This window comes from Thermobia domestica, chromosome 1 (assembly GCF_964235325.1).
Source record: "Thermobia domestica chromosome 1, izTheDome1.hap1.1, whole genome shotgun sequence".
Classification (NCBI taxonomy): domain Eukaryota; kingdom Metazoa; phylum Arthropoda; class Insecta; order Zygentoma; family Lepismatidae; genus Thermobia; species Thermobia domestica.
Genome location: NC_137454.1, coordinates 107,577,620 through 107,596,471, shown reverse-complemented (window position 1 = coordinate 107,596,471; position 18,852 = coordinate 107,577,620).

Here is an 18,852-nt window from a genome sequence, read left to right as displayed (position 1 = left end):
CTTGCACACCGACGACAAAACGGTTGCTCAGAGCTCCCTGTGCAATGAGAAAAAAAAAAGTGTGATGGAAGCCTTTAATTAGTAATGAAGACAATTAAAAACTCATTCAAGAAATAGAAAAACGTTGAACATTCAGCTATATAACAAATGTTTGCAAGAATATTCTTATGTAAAATTGAAGAAGGAATTGTGTGAGGAAGTGTATTTCGCTGTTGTAAGAGATTGTAATGAATGTTTCAACTAAGGAAAATTAACAGGTAGGTACATTTAGGGCGGGGCAATTACCTGTTTGAGTTTCGGAAACAAATATTTTTTTAATAAATTGTATAATAATATACTAATGAAAAACGGAAAATTCTTGTCAATGAACAAGCTCGCCCCCTTTCCCTGCCAAAAACTGAAATGGTGCTACTAGATACAATTATTCTATAGTTACATATTGCCACCATACTATAGGCCTACTCTGATATTTTTACGGGAAGAAGGAGAAAGTTCATTTCTAACGGCTTTATATTATGGCTTCAATCAGTAGAAAGCAACCTGAGTTTCTTTATGTATATTTATTTTCAAAAGCATGGAAGATGAAAGAACGATGAATGTCCTAGCATTTGCTGAATATACGATGAAAGTTTAATGTTTACTGAATAAAAATGATAACAATTAGGATTTGGTAGTTGAGTTTTGATTCCAATCATAAGATTCTGATGTCTGTTTTGACGTTAAAATATCTGCAGGAAATATCTATACTTCTAACCACACAACACTCCGTAATACAAACCTATCGCATCGGAATGAATTAGGGATGACCAGAACCTTATCCTAAAATACCCTGGTCTCAGGTAATAATGGATTCCGTTACTCGATACCCGGCTATCCAATTCCCGGTTCTGGAACAGGGTACTCGATTCTTGGTTCTGGAACTGGGTACTCGAATTTTGGTTATGTAACCGGATTAAGATTCTCTGTTCTGGAACAGGTACCTCATTATCGATTCCGGAACCGGGTAGCCGATTCTAATTCTGCGCCTGGGTACTCGGTTATCGGTTCTACAACTGGGTACCAGATTCTCATTGGACCTAGAACCGAATAGTCCGGATAAGAAAATTTTCAGGCCATTCCTAGAATGAACATAGACGAGATGCAAGACTAGAGTTTTGAAGTTTAAAAAGTTGATATCTCAGAAAGATGAAAATGAGACTTATATCGTTATTACCTCGTACTCTTCAAATATATATATATATATATATATATATATATATATATATATATATATATATATATATATATATATATATATATATATATATATATATATATATATATATACAGGAGATAGACAAAAAATCTAAAAACACTTCATACAGGACATGTAAGTTTGGCCTTCCACTGTACAACGCGTGTTGCGGTTGCCGATCGTTTTTTGTTTTCAATATGTCATGTGAACCTTCCTCTTCCGTCACCAGTAACCGGTTTACCTGTGAGTGTCGTGATGTGAAAGTGGTGCGGTAAAATGTGCGACCCCACAGACTTCCAAAGAGGCATGATCGTTGGTGCCTGGAGTTTCAGTAGCAACAGTGGCGAAGATTGTGGTTAATCGAAAGGCACTGTGTCCAATGTCACGTGGGCATACACAATTCATGGGCAAACGACGTCTGCAAAGCACAACAGTGGTCGAAAGACAATCCTGTCGGATAGGGACTGGAGGGCATTAAAACGAATTGTAGCAGCTAAAATGGAATGAAAATTACGTCTGAACTCAATTCCGGTCTACAGAACCCGGTTTTATCGAAAACAGTGCGACGGGAACGTCATAAAATTAAAATTCATGGCAGGGCCGCTATCGCCAAACCCCTGGTCACAGCAGTAAATGCGAAGAGGCGTATCCAGTGGTGCAAGGACCACAAGGCGTGGACTCATGAGCAGTGGAAACACGTAATGTGGTCCGATGAATCGACCTTCACCTTGTTTGCAACAACTGGTCATGTTTACGTATGGAGAACACCGTCGCAGGCCTATGATACAGACTGTCTGCTCCCAACTATAAAGCATGGGGGTGGTTCTTTACAGTATGGGCAGTGATATCGTAGTTTTCCGCAGGTCCCGTCATAGCCCTGCATGGAATGATGAATGCTAAGGCGTATGAGACCATTTTGGAGGACCAGGCTCTACCCATGGCCCAAATATTGTCCCTGATGGTGATGGCATCTACCAAGATGATTTGGCACCCTTTCACGCTGCAAAAACGGTGAAATCATGGTTTGAGGAGCATCTGAACATCATTGAGCCATTGTGGTCTGAGTTAGAAAGGCGTGTTCGGTCTCATTACCCTCCACCAGCATCCCTTAAGGAACTGAAGCATGTTTTAGAGAAACAATGGTACAAAATTCCACACATCACGATTCAGGAGCTGTATACGTTCATTCCACGTCGGATCCAAGCTGTTTTGGGCGCAAAAGGAGGCCTCACACCATACTAGGTATGATTTTCACACTATGTGTTTCATTCGTTTTCAAAAGCCTATATTTTCATAAGTATTACACGTACAAACACAAGTGATATCACCAACCTCAAACTCACCAAGTTTTCTGCACCCTCTACAAGTTTGCTGTATGTGACACGACACACGTGCAAATGGTAGTCGAATTTGTTCCATACATTTTGTAGCGTCATCTTGTCAATGGACTATACGATTATACCGCAGTATCGATGCGTTTCTTCAGCTCGACTAATGATTGTGCTAGTGGGGATAAGTAAATAAGGTACTTAAGAAGTCTGACGTAAAAGGGACCGATCTGGACGTGGCTGATAACGAAAAGATATTAAAAAGCTACGTTCTGAATTACATCGTACTCTGAGGTATTTCTATATGGATCGACTAATACTAAATTTAAAAATCTATAGTATGATCAACACACAAATATTTCCATCTTGATTATAATTTAGAGCAACGGTTGCTCAGTGGTAGAGTTCTTACCTCTGGTGGGTGAACTCTTCCCGATTCGATCCCCGGCCAAGTAAGTTTCTAGTAGACAATATCGTGTAAATGGGTTTTTCTTGGGTACTTCAATATTCTTCCACATTCTCATTCCACCAATTTTTCCATCATCATTCGTTTGCCTTAATTATTCGTCTTCTTTAGCCTAAAGGGCAAAATCGTGGTATGTTAAACCAAAAGATTTCGTATCATTTCATTTCGACTATAAGTTAGAATTCCTCGAAATAAGATTGCTTACGCAAAATAATTAAAGGTATGAGAAGAAAACAGCAATTAAAGCCCACTGTATACCTGCACAATATCATTCAGCAAACCAGAGCTTTCAGCGAGCAACAAGAAAGCAGTCTCTGCAGAAATCACGTTTTTTTCTCTCTCTCTTTCCAAAAGTAATCTATGCAAAAAGGAGAATTTGAAACATCGGCGTTGATCCCTTCCTACGAAATCTAATGAAGCAAACAGTTTCTCTTCTTCAAAATCATATGTTCGCCCAATGTCAATGGAATTTTCATTAAACTAACATCTAAAAGAAGTAGGAAATTGCTGACATCACTTAACTATTAATTTTTTTTTTTTTTTTTTTTTTTTTTGCAGTACTTTTCCTCAGGTAAGATTCCAACATCTTTCTTCTTGGTTAACATTGACAGCGACTTCTGGCATTCATCAAAACTCTGGATATACGGAAAATAAACAGGTCACAGTTAAATCAGGCGTCAATGAACTAATTAACAATGAATTTCACACTTGTTGACTTCTCCATGAGGTAATAATGACTTAAATTAATGCTTTAAACATCTGGTCCAATATGGCGGCCAAAGTGATCAAGCATGATGCTAATACAAAACACTAATAAATATCGAAATTTGCATAATTTTGTTTCAATTTTACATTTCGAAATGTCTTAGTCCTTTTTTCCACTGTTAGAAATAGGTTTGCACTATCTGCTTGCCAGAAAACTGTTTAATCTTGATTTTTCACTAACTTTATATCTTAACGACGAGTATACGTTATGTTAGCACTAGCGCCCACAATTCGAATGCATCACAAAGGGTTCCCCTATAAAAGGATGACTCTTTTCTCCTCTCGACAATGGTGATAAAATATTCTCTTCCAAATTGAAGTAATCATAGATTAGTTACTATGGCAAGCATTGATTTAGATCTAATAGCCAATGAGATGTTAAGGATAATTTCCGAAAACCAATAGAAAGTAAAATCAAAAGTTATGTTCTTGAAAGAAATTTCGAATAAGTGGAATGGAGTCATATAGATTAAAACCTTTCTTGAACCTTAACGAAGAATTTTTAATAAAGATAATCTAAGATATACCAAACGAAATAGAAATAGAATGTCGATGAATCAAATTAACAAGAAATAGAGACAATTTCTAAGAAAATGGAAGAAGCGGATCTTATCTGAAGAGATGGTTAAATATAAAAGAATTTATAAACAAAATCTAGTAGCAATATACGATCCCATAAAGGATTTCAAATGTGTTGAGCGCAAGAGTCTTGGTCTTGCACTTTCTGCAAGAGTTTTGCATGCAAGACCAAGACCAAGACCATACCTGGAAGACCAAGACCAAGACCAAAGCTCTTGGCCAAGAGTCTTGTACAAGTACCGGTACGACGACTGAGAGCATAATTCTATGAATTGTTACAAGGTATAAGAACTTCAGTATCTGATTTACTTTGGTCATGATTTGACTCATTTACGACAGCACATAAATGGATTTTGCGAAATCATACGAAGAGTAATTGTGTTCATAAGAAGCGGATAAGCGAAAAGTAAACTAAAACATGTTATGGCCACAGTGGCTCAGTGATTGCCCCCCTCGCTGGTCTAGTGGCTAGCACGTGCGCCTTTGGTGTAAGAGGTCCCGGGTTTGATTCCCGGTGAATGAGCCTTTGCAATTTTAACTGTTCTCGATGTTTCTGTGTTCGTGTTCCTGTCGTTCTGGATGATTGAAAAAAAAAAAACAGTTAAACGAGTAAAACAAGTAAAATTAGTAATAAGTAGTTCAAGTAAAAAAAACACTTTAAAAAGTGGCCGAGCGTTCACCTCTGATGTATAGGGTCCCTGGTTCGACCCCAGCTTACGACATGTGAGCTCGTTTGGTGGACGAACACCGTGTGTGGATATTCTCGGGGTTTTCCCGTTTGTTTTTACTTTCTTCATCCCACCATTTCATTCATTTCTCATCATCACCGTCTCCCTTAGCCTCGGTGAATAATCGTGGGACGTTAAACTAGATATTTCATTTCATTTCAAAACATACTAGTGGTGTTCTTCTTCCAAAACTAAAGAGAAATGTAGTGTTGAACATCGGTAATTCCGTACCCCATAGATGCCGACTACACGGGTATGGGCTTTTCTCCGAGGCCCAAGCATCCGTTAAAAATTTTTAATGAGTGCTCATAAAATTAATATCGAAATAATATTTTCATGACTGTCAAAAACTTAGTGCATGTGACCGGAAGTTTGATTTCATAAGCGGATGCTTATACGTTGAATAATTGATTATCAATATAACTTTTAACCTGCTTAGGTATACGACACATCGAGGATTGAACGATATATTATTATACAACAATAAATAATCCATATTCACAAGTGAGAGTGATTTTATATAGTTATTTCAAATAACTTGGAGTTTGATGCCGTTATTTTGTATTTCTAACATAGGTCAAAAGTATTTATATAAATGAGTTTACAAAAAAGACATAGACAGTTGAGTCGTTTTCAGTTTTCACTCTAATTATTCTAAAATATTAAGAGGTTTGATTATAATCATTATTATTTTAATTTTTTTTCTCCTTTTTGGTCAATATTGTTAAACATATAAACATCGTCTTCATAGCTAGTTTATCATTATTAGCAGGTCACTTGTTGAAACTGAGAAGCTTCGATGCTGTCCTCAGCTAGTCTCTTCGTCTTCGTAGCAATTTTCTGTTTTAATACTTTCCTTCAACTAGTCTTTTTCATCCCCTCCCTCTCTTTCCTTTCACCACACTTTCTAGCACGTTGGTCATAATACAGTTTCTCCTGTCAATGTACCAACCACTTCCTCTTCCTTCTCATAAATTCTTCTTTTCTCCCCTGCTGCTACTACTTCTAACACCTTTATGCTTTTACCGTTCAACCCAGCTAATTCTCTCTTTTTTTCTCCATGCCCACGTTTCGAAAGCCTCCAATTTCTTTCATAACTTATCCGTAATGTCTGCGTTTCTTCTAAATACAATAGATATTGGAATCAGTAAAACAAAATCTCAATATTTAATTGGAAGTTTGTTCGATACAAAGATTAGCTAATCGTGGTTGAAAAACAAATCTGACGCCTTTAGAGTGTAAAAATGATTTTGCAATTCATGGTATTTCAGTAATCTATGCCGTCTTGGTTTTCTTTCATACGTTTTAGGGGTAGCCTCCCCAGTTTGGGAACCAATGGAGCATTGGATCTGTTAAATTAAAAAAAAAAAACGTGATTTATCTTATCAGTAGTGAGGCGTGGCGGGCACTCACTGAAAAAAAATGGCATTCCTTAAGAACTATCATCATACTTTCACGAAGGTAAACCATATTACATTTAGGAACATACATTGTATTTCCGTTACTATTGGTGCATTCTAGAATTTATTATCCCTTATATCCAAAGTAAAATTTACTTATGAAAAGCATACTATTTCTTAAAAGCAAGATTTGCAAGACTCTTGCAAGCAAGATCAAGACCAAGGGTTCCAGTGCAAGACCAAAGCTGAATGTACAAGACCAAGACCACCCGGGTCTTGATCTTGGTCTTGCATTCACTCATCACTATTTCAAATAAAAGAAAATTTATAATGAAGGTAAATTTACGGAATAAATCACAAAAAAGTCCTGATAATTTACTAGCGTTGCTTTTAATTACAGAATATGTGCCAAAATAACCAAAATTTTATAATGAAATTCGTTAAATTTACAAATGGGGTATTAAGGATGTCTTACAGTTGTTGACAATAGTGCAATATCCTATGTATTGGAAAGACACATGGCTTTGTGGTAGAGCTCTCACCTCACCTCTGTTGCGAGGGATTCCTGGTTTGTATGGATAACATCGTGTGTGTCCACGGGTTTTCTCGACCGCTTCCCGCTCTCCCGCTTCCTCGCACATCATCATTCCATCAATTCTTTCACAATCAACCATTCCCTTTCATGACCCATCTCCTTCAGCCTAGAGGACATAATTGTGGAATGGAACACTAAAAGATGTCATTTTATTTTATCCTATGCATAGGACTGCCATGTTTCTATATTAAAAACCGGGACTAACTAACTAACTCTATGACCTATGGAATTCGGAGGTTCAATTAGCGCGTTCACAAAAGCTCTCCATTGACTTTTGTTCTTAGCCAACTGGATTCTGTTTCTACTTTGTACTCCTATATTGAAGATCCATCTTAATATTGTCCTCCCATCTGCGCCTAGGTCTTCCTAATGGACTTTTTCCGATTGAATTTCCAGTAAAAACGTTTCTACTTTCTTCCATTCTGGCTACATGACTTGCCGATCTGATTCTTCTAGAGTTGATGATGAGAAATGAATGAAATGGTGGAATGAAGAAAGTGGGAGGAAACGGAAAAACCCAAGAAAACCCGCACACGGTGTTTGTCCACCACAAAGTGCACTTGGCGCCAGCTGGGATAGAACCAAGAACCCCATGCATTAGAGGTGAACGCTCTGCCACTGAGCCACCGCCATCCCCTTATTTAGAAGAAAAACAGGAACAATTAGAGTCTCGAACAATTTTGGGGAGTAGACCCTAAAGTGATGTAAATTCAGGACTGTCCGGGTTAAACTGCTAGTGACTAGGGGCGCAACCACTGGGTTGATCCAAAGGGTCCGGATTCTCCCCAAACTTCGTTACTGGACAAACATTTCTACATTTTCTTAAGAAAAATATGGTTTCTACACGACAAAAATGATTGATGTACTTTAAACATTTGAACTTACATTACATTTCTACTTTTTCTTTTCTTATAAAATCAATTCAGTTTTCTTTTTTACTCTCTCTCGGGATATAGGTGACAGTATTTTAAAATTACTTATCGTTTTATCGGGTGTAGAATACTACATAGACATAGTACCTATTAGTGGTAAACCCTCCCCTCAAACTTCGGACCCGATCCCCAACACAATGAAGCAGCGGTGGCACAGTGGTAGAGTGTTCACTTCTGATGCATGGGGTTCTTGGTTCGATCCCAGCTTACGCCAAGTGAACTTTGTGGTTGACAAACACCGGGTGCGTGGTTTTCTCGGAATTCTCCCGTTTCCTCCCACTTTCTTCATTCCATCATTTCATTCATTTCTCATCATCACCATCTCCTTAAGCCTAGTCGGCATAAGCGTGGGACGTAAAAGATTTTTTTTTTTTTAACAATTTCTGGTTGCGCACCTGCTGATGACCCACGTTAAGCAGGATCTTAGATATACCAAGGGAAGAAAATATCGTAGCTCCGGGGAAAGGAAATTTTTCCCAAGGTCATCCCCTGTAATCGCCACCATATCCTTAATATACTTTTGTTTTCTTCTTTTAGTCATTTTCTCGTCAATGAAATCATTTATAAATCAATTTAGTGCACCCTCGTATATTGGTTTATATAATTCACTTAGCAAGACACTTTTTTTTTCTTTGTAATTGGTGCGCGATCAAGTTTGTTTCATATAAAAGGACATACAGTATTTTAACAATGCTGTTTGTGCAAGTGTTTGATACGGTATCTTAATTTTTATCCCCTAGAGAGCCTCAGAGTGTTGTTCTTATGAACAATAAACAGTGTTACGCGGCAGGAAAAAAAAAAAAAAATAGGAAATTCAATTAGATCTGCAAAAGAGAGAGAAAAATAAAAGTAACTTTGCATTTTCATAAAAATCCGGATACAGATCATAAAAGTACATAAACCGTGAAGTACAACTAGGCAAGAAAGAGAGGGAGGAGATAAGGACAGAACAATGTTTACATAAAATGTTGTTTGTTTTGGTCATCGAAAAGAATGAATCCCGAGATGCAAATGAGATTTTTCGAAGGACGCCTGTCTTAACCAGAATAAGCCTGTCTGCTATTTTATCACGTGACACTGCTCGACTAGCCAATCCCTTCCCAATGTTATTTTTTTTCCCTCGCTCTCTCTGTACACGTACGAATACATGACCCGTTCGTTTTCTCTCGCTGAGTAAGACCTTCCTTCGTATTTCAACCTACATGTGTTTTACAATCGAATTGCATGTTTTAATGGAAGTTTCAACTCGTGCTTTTCTTTAATTCCAAGTTAAAAGTAACTACATAGAATCTTTGCCTTTTTTTGTGATACACAAGCTGCTACTATTTGCGAACATTTTACACAGAGGGCGTGGTTACCCCCTTTCTTCCGCAGGAGACGTTCCGTGACGTCACGGTGACGACACTGACTACCTCTCGAATTCTGGCTGGTATGCCTCTTGTAAAAGTTCTCAGGTCTCCCTTCCGAGAATAGCAGTCATCTTCTGTTTGGGTGAGTAACCTTTTCTTCTTATTTCCGTAATGTTTTCCTAGAGAACAAAACAATAGATTAATAATGGGCATAATCAAAGAACAAAAAATGTTAATTATATTTGTATCATTTGGAAAAAATACTTCTTTCCATTTCTTGCTTTAGCGATGTCTTGTGGTGAAGTGTTCTTTCGTTTAAGTTGTCGTGTAGAGAGGGATTCCCCCAGCCGTTTCTCCGAACTGAAGGCTGAATTCCTGCTAACTCTGCGGGGTCGCCTGTTCACGTAATATAGTTACGCGGCAAGGCCAACCGGCGTTTATACACAGCCAGACCAGCTGTTACGCGAAGCATTCCAATCTGCTGATTAGATTGCAAAGTTCGTCGTCGGATTTAAATACCACACACTTCAAAAGTATTTGCTTCCGTAAATAAATATATATTACTTGCTTTTGTGCGGTACGCGATAGGCACTTTACGCAAAATAAAAATAAAGGTTAATATTATGAATGTGTATAGATGTTTGTATTGCAAATGTGTTGTACTGCGGTCTACTTATTATTATAGCTTTGAATATTAGAAAGGAATGTCTGAATTTGGAGTAAAGGTATTAAAAACTTTTAAATGCTCAAAAGCAAATATAGGGGATATAAAAGAGCCATGCCATCTCTAGTGCCGAATCTTCTAAGAAGACAATTCACGTTTGAGGACTTCAATTAAAGTAACAATTTACTGCATCACTCAAGAATGTTAATTCCTTTGCTTTCACGATGAACGATTCTAGAATGGTAGACAATCAAGTTTCCATTTTTTGAGTAAATATAATTATTATTTTTGATTTTATGTATGGAATTCTCGAATTGACAGAAGCGTCTATCAATGGAATGTGTGCTTTAATACAATGATGTTAACAATTTGATTAACTCAATCTAATTATTCTAAAGTTAGCTAAATGTAGCTGTGGTTATTACGCATATACTGATAACCGTATACTGTAGGAATAGGTGAAACGACATTCACTTAACATTTTGTGCTTCCTATTAGAGAGGACCAACAAACTTTTTAATATGACAGGACCCTTCGCCCCTCGGATCGGAACCTCTGCAATCAAAATTCTACTTGTTCAAGTACCCGTGGGCCCAAATTTTGGTTCAGATAACTTTGTTCATGTGTACGCTATAGATCAATGGTTCTTAACCTGTGGTACTCTTACCACTGGTAGTACACGAGACACTGATGGTGGTACGTACGACTTATGGTAGTATTAATTAATAATATGCTTTGGTGGTACGCCGGAGGAAAAGATTGAGAAACCCTGCTATAGATTACAAGTGCGAAAAACATTGTAGTTGTTTGTGAAAACTTAGCGTTCCTTGCAGCACCGAGGCTATATGAGACGTGGATCTACAGCAGCGTTTCCCAACCGGTGTGCCGTGAATGGACCGTTGGTGTTCCGCGAGGAAATCGGAAAAAAATATTAATTCTATAGCAACCAAATGCCAAGACATAGGGAAAAAATGTATATTTTTGTATTTCATATTACTATGAATTTCTACCATTGAAAAAATTACTGTAATTATAATATATTATTCTACCTCTATTACTGTGTAGCAGACAGTATTTCGGCTCGTACACATTTCCACGGTTAGCTGCTATGTTACGCTTCAATTGAGAGTCATAGACACCGAGAAATGGAAACACTTGTACGGTACGCGTCAAGTGAACGTTCGTAGAACACTCATTCGCACGTAAATGACAGAACAACACTTTGTTCAACAGCTGTTTTGACTTCGACGCATCGCAAGCTGTGTGATTGCAATAATATGCACCGGTTTTGGTTAAAACAGCAAAGTTAAAAATACAAGACATTTGGTTGTTCGTTCGTTATTTAGTTATCTTAGTTCTTAGTGAAAGGTTGGATACAGTTTTCGAAAAAGAAAGCATATATTTAAAAATCCGAATCCTATATTTCTTTGCAGTTGTTTTCCATTTTAAAATTAGAATAAAAAAAATAAGCATAATGAATTTGCATAGGGGAAAACCAGTGGTCGAGCTTTCATCTCTGTGAGAAAATGATCAGTAATCACAGAAAAAAAAATTACCATGGTATTTTATATTTGCAAATAATAATAATAATAATAATAATAATAATAATAATAATAATAATAATAATAATAATAATAATAATAATAATAATATCTATGAGTGTGCCGCGAGAATTCAAGTTACACCCGTAGTGTGCCGCAAGTTGAAAAAGGTTGGTGAACGCTGATCTACAGTTTAAAGTGGAATCCGAACTACCGTAATGCGTTCAAATCTCAATGCTCTTCCACCGGGAATCGAACCCGGGACTCTCTACGAGAAAAACATTCTTTTAACAATTTTAGAAGTAGCATTTGTAAGTTTCTTGAGTTAACATTGTGCTTCCCAGACATGTTTGTTTGATTTTCCCCATTTAAATACCAAAGAAAGCAACTCTACACGTTTTAGTGAGTTTAAGTTAATATATTCTTGTATATATGTGTAAATTAGTAGGTTATTCATACACAGCTGCGACATATGTTTCTTCTTGTGTAACCAACTATGCCTAAAGAAACTCGAAAATTCATCGAAGAAAAAAAAAACGCGTCAGTGGGAAAACAATGCAATCATGATCATTCCAGAGTTTCCTTTCCCATCTTCTTCCTTGGCCCTACTTCTTTTTTTAAGTGCTTTTCAACTTCTACTGCGTATGTCAATTCTCTAAATTAATGAAAATACGCATCTATAAATACACAAATTCATTATTCCTTCAGAGCAGTGGTTCTCAACTAACATGTCGCAACACAGTGATGTGTCACGCAGTCCCCTGAAGTGTTTCGTGAAATGTTAGAATTTAAAAATCAAGAAGAATTTAATAATAATTAGTTAAAATCGAGACAGACTGTATCAGTGAACACCTCCAGCGGTGGCAATAATGCTCAGTGCTATATCGTCGCATGAGAATTAGAGGAACGTAACTTCATTTTCGTAGGTTTACAGGCGAAAGAACAAAAATATTATTTTCTTAAAAAGGTGTGTTTTTAATAAGATGGTAATCGAGCTACATTACAATAGATGATTGACAAGGAGAACAGATAGCATTCCATTCCATTTACATTAAGTGGGGCTTTCAAAATTATGTCCAAACATGAAGAAAACGAAAACCACATTTTTGGAGCTACGTTTCTCTGGTTCTCAGGCGACGGTATAGAGTCATTATAAAAACTGTTTGGTTTCACTATTACAATTATTATTATTATTATTATTATTATTATTATTATTATTATTATTATTATTATTATTATTATTATTATTATTATTATTATTATTATTATTATTTATAATAAAAATATCAAACAAGTGTGTCGTCAGTCAAAAAAAGGTTGCGAATCGCTGCTTTAGACAACATACGCTTCCTTTATCATTCGTTTAACTTGATTACAGTTCTCCATTATATTATCTTCACCAGTAGCGTATTTAGGGGGGAAGCTTCCGGGCTTAAGCCCCACCCCCCGAAATCTTACTTACCATAGTAAAATATATGAAATATCTTGCTGAATTTTCACATTTTTAGGCAAAGGCTCCCCCCCCCGAAAGTTAGCAAAGCCCTCCCCGAAACAAAATCGTAAATACGCCACTGATCTTCACTTATTATAGACTATAGTTAGGTAATAAACTAATCGCTGAAGATAGCAAACCGATTTTTATTATAAAAAAGACTAATATCGTGTAACAGTTTCGCCAGTTAAACACTTTGGGCCGTATTCAGAATCATTTTGACGTTTGAAAACGTCATACTAAGGACTTGACTACTGCATGAAACATGTGTTAGTCGAACTCTTTTAGTATGGCACTAGTCACGCGTCAGAACGATTCTGAATACGACCCTTTGACTCCATCAGTCACAATCCGGACGGAATGGCCCCGCGTAACGTAATTAAGACTCTTGTCTCTAGTGCGAGTGGTCCCGCGTTGGATTTCCGGTGGGGCACTCGGTCGAAAAATTGTAAGAGTTTGTTCAGCTCAGTCACCTATTTCTGACTGAGCTTTTTCTTGGCTTTTCTCAGTCACACCAAGCAAATGTCGGGATGGTATATAACATAATGGTCTCATCTCGCTTATTTTTTTTTTCCTTATTTATTTCTTCCTCTCCACTTGCCCGGGTAATGTGATCGTCAAAAGATGTCATCTTTCATACGCCACGGACTAACACGGTTACTGATACCGAAAACCCAGAAATCTAATTCCTAATCCTAGTTCTAACTATCGGGACGAGTAGTAACTGTAGTTCCATCACTGGTTGTTAAATAACAATTTCGCTTATCATGACAAATATGATCTATTCAAATTAGCAATGATTAATGGGCCTACAGTATTTATTATGATTATCATTATACTAATACAAATCGTTATTGTTTTCATACTAAGCTTTTTTCTTTTTTCTTGTTTTGTTTAACGCTGGATTCTAATTTATTGCAATAAGTGATATGTAATTTGTCAGACTTCCATTGCAATTTAACATTTCTTACTACTGTTTATGTTTGGTTTACTGAGAACACGACTACCAAATTGTGGCGTCACACAGCATCAAGTTAGAAATGACTGCTCTGTATCTTGACATAGAATTTGAACAGCTTGCTGCCAAATTGTATATTTCAAGGTAGCACCTTCTGAGTACCTGGCCATATGCTAAGACATGGTCAATCGAAAAATGCGACAATTCCTCGTTTAGGTAAGCACAAACATCTTCTGGGAATGTGGTGAGCCATCTCCTAACTGAAGAGTCATCGCCCTGTCTCTCAACAAACTGGTCAAACTGTAAACATGTCAAGAAATTAAGTTCAAGTGCCTGACAGTTGTTTAAATAAAGAAGGGAAGTTACATCTGCCTCAACTGTAGTATACTGGTGTTCTCTACTCTTACATGCAGAAGTTGCAGCAGTTAACGTATCCTGAAACATGAAAGGTTGTGATGACACCGCTGAAACTCTCTTCTTTCATGCGTTATTGTATTGCAGCAGAATGTGAATGCAGTTCTTTACCATTGGAGACAATTGCTTACAAAAGCTTCAATTGGTATAGCTTCATTTGCAACGTTTACAAAAAATTTTCCGGGTGTGATGGTTGTCTCTTTAAATGGTTATCGTTGGACTTCACTGCAAAGCATCCTTCACTCACTTTACCTTGTCTTGTGATATGCCATATGTTGGCCCAAACGCTCACAAACAAACCTTCTCTTCGAATTTCATTTACCCCTTCATTACGTGCTAATTCACTGATGGATCTTTTCTGTACTGGCACAAAACGTTCTTTATTCACTCATAATGGCATTAGAACGAAACAAGCAAATTCAAGCACGCAAAATCTGGTTTCTGGTATTTTTCCAATCATGTGAACATCATGACTGTTAGCGGAACTATAAATCAAGAGAAATTTGTGTTAGATTCACAACACTAGCAACAAATTGTAGGATAAAAATTAAAAAAAAAAAAACTTTTTTGAAGAGCTATATTGCACATAGCTATCTACTACGAATGTTCAATACAAATATATTAGTTCTTCACCAGTACCCACCATTTTCATCCAATCGACATGCCTTATTTACGCTAATTTGAAACAATAGCATGCATAGTTCACGCGGATAAAAAGAAATGTTGCAAATATTGTGTGCATTTAGTTTATACAAATTAAGTTCGTATGAGTGCAAAAGAATGTTAAAGTTTGTATTGTGGTTTTTTATTGGTGTTCTCCTGCCTGTAGTGGTGAGAATTTTGGCGTTTCCCTTACGTGACTTACCCGGAGTCTCGCGGAGGAACATCTTACAGCAGTCCTTCATTATTCAAACTTCCTATTTCCCCTAATGTTGTTGTTTAATGTCCTTGACACCCCAGTGGATGCACTCCATCTACTCGTCACTTACATCACCGAGATCTTCAGGGGAAAATCCAGCTGAGGTACATTTAAAGTGTATAGTTCCAAACTCATTGAGTATCCCGTGATTTTGAACTTCGTCAGCATGCTTTCAACTATGTGGACATAATCAGGATCAAGATTGTTTCTCCAAAAGTTGCGAACCACACATTTAAAGTCAGTGCATGCCTCTCGTTGCACATAGGGTCTAGGTCATTCTTTTTGTAAGTTTCCATCTGCCATCAATTTCTTAATATCTCGATCGAACAAAATACCCTGTTTTAACTTTGTATATGACAATCTTGAGAAATAATTGCAGACGTATATGAAACAATTGCCAGGTTTCGGTAATGCTTTGATAAACTGAGAAATCGTCCGTGAACGTGATTTGTGAAATGTTGGGGATTTCCATGGACTTTCCTTGGACATTTTACACCCAAAAATATAATCAGAAATATGACGTCTTTTCACAGTAATATTAAAGAACAAAATTAAAGATTGGGAAACCTATCTAGCTATTTTCTCATGACTAAATATGTGTATTATCAACTTTAAAATAAATATTCATAAAACTCTTATGTAACTGTTGAAGAGACAAAGTACGAAACTTGAGCAGAATCACAATTTTGTTTGTCGTTTGCTTTTCAAAGCAGCAATGACAACGCAATTTCTTTCAAGAATTGTGGGCAGTTCAAGCATTAAATAGTGAAGTGTCTGCAATACAAGGAAGATTAGAGTAAAGAATTTAAGCATTATATAGTGAAGTGTCTGCAAGACAAGGAAGATTGGAGTAAAGAATTTAAGCATTATATATTGAAGTGTCTGCAAGACAAGGAAGATTGGAGTAAAGAATTTAAGCATTATATAGTGAAGTGTCTGCAAGACAAGGAAGATTGGAGTAAAGAATTTAAGCAACATATAGTGAAGTGTCTGCAAGACAAGGAAGATTGGAGTAAAGAATTTAAGCAACATATAGTGAAGTGTCTGCAAGACAAGGAAGATTGGAGTAAAGAATTTAAGCATTATATAGTGAAGTGTCTGCAAGACAAGGAAGATTGGAGTAAAGAATTTAAGCATTATATAGTGAAGTGTCTGCAAGACAAGGAAGATTGGAGTAAAGAATTTAAGCATTATATAGTGAAGTGTCTGCAAGACAAGGAAGATTGGAGTAAAGAACTGCTTCTTATCTGTGAAGAGAGACCATTTTTCTCCTGAATTAATTTCACAAAATTAGCCCCAGTATTTTCTGAAAGAGTGCACGTAAGTGTTCCTCCCAAATTATTTTTTGTAATTATTTGTTTAAGAACACAAACTGCACTGAACTGTTTCTACTGTGTATTTCAACGTACTTAGTGATCCTTTCTTTCTCTTTTTTCTAGCTTAAATATCCTTATCGTTAAAATTGATTCGGCAATTGCAAAAAGAATACGAAATATAATTTTTATGAAAATACATTAGGGATAAATTGAATATTAAGAGGCCCCATCATGGCGAAATTAAAATACCGCTAATTTTACAGTAATTATGTGATATCTTCAAATAGATAAAAGATAATCGAAATGTGGAACAAGAGCGCCCTAGTCAATATTATTTTACATGATACCGTTGTCACGACTCACTTATCTGTTTTCAATTTCCGGCCATGTAGAAAATCGGCATTTATTTTCGCGTTTCTAAATGGCTGCAAACGGAAAGCTACTAGATGACTTGTGATAACGGTACCTCATGCAAAATAATATTGTCTAGAGTGCTCTTGTTCCACATTTCGATTATCTTTTATCTATTTGAAGATATCACATAATTGCTGTAAAATTAGCGGTATTTTAATTTCGCAGTGATTAGGCCTCTTAAGGAGTAGGCCTATTGACACTGATTTTAGTACAACGTATGATAATTTTAAAGGGAAACAAGGTGAGTTTAGATATAAACTTTGACCGGTCCAGTTTGATATTCGTCAGCCTTATATTGAGAAATACGTGGGTGTAAGTTCCATGATATGGGTGATGGAGACGTAAGAAGGGGGATAGGTTCTCGGAGTCCGGTATCCACCCCCGAAATATCGACTTTTATGTAAATTTAATAATTTTAGGGGTGATTTTACAAATTTTAATATAAGGGATCCTCATGTTGAATTTTGATCCTTCCAAAAACTTGAATCCTCCTCCCGCAATAAATTCTTGCGTACGTGCCTGGTAGGTGTCACTTGCTTAATACACCGCTCCGCTTGCCATCCGAAAGCACGTTTCTGAATACCGTTGGAAATGTTTTTTGATTGTGTACTTAAGTTTGAACCTTCACTGTTAATGTGAGTTCGTGATCTTGATTTTATTGGTTACTGTATTATTTACTTCCAAATATAACTAAGGAGAGGGACTGCTTAGGAAAGCACTTCAAACTGAGATCGCTCTCGCCCTTGTATTCAATGTTTAAAACCCAAATATACACACATGTACTTACAAACTTAAATATGTAGCCCTGATAAAAAAAAAAATGTCAACTATAAGAAGGTTTACTATTATTACACCGAAATAGTACCACAGGAAACAAGAAATAAATAATGCCAGAGGAAAATTCTAGTTTACGCTCAATGTTGCTGAGTAGGTACAAGTTACTATCTTTGTTCAACTGAAAATATTACAAATTCAGCATAATAGTAATCCTCAAACAAATTTGCTATTTCTCTGATTTGATCGTCGAATTCCATAATAAACATAATTTTCACTCGAATCGTCAGCAAGTATTAACTGTCGCAACCTCCCCATCATTGTCTTGTGTTGGAGGAACTAACACTTTACTCGCAGATTTTGAATTGACTCTCCCAAATTTAGCGGAGTAAATGTTATCCCTAAAGTAGTTAATTTACTGGGATAGTCACACCAAGAAATAAAACTGTGTCCTATAAAGGTAACCAAGAAAGTTGGAAACGATCAATATCTTCGACGACAATTATTATGATGACTTTTGTATATTATTCCTTTCAATTTAATGAATGGTTTCGAACTTTTATAAACTAATTGTTTAAAATACTAAAATTATACTTAATCTAGTCCCCATTTTTCTTTCATTTTTTTTTTTAAAAAAAAAAAAAGCGAATTGAAAATGTAATTTCAGGAAAATATGTATGTCACTCAAAATCAAAAGTGTAAGTTACATATGCGATACTGTTAATGTATTCACATCCTTCATTATAGTAAATATCACACACTTGAAATATTTCGGTTCAACGCCTTACGATTGTGCCTGTTAGGCTAAGGGAGACGGTTAATGATTAAGACAAGTGAATGATGATGGCAGAGTTGGTGGAATGAGAAAGTGAGAGGAGACGAGAGTACCCGGAGGAAACTCACATACACGCTGTTATCCACCGCAAACTTACTTGGAAAGTAATCGAACAAGGGACCGTACGCACCAAATGTAAACACTTCACC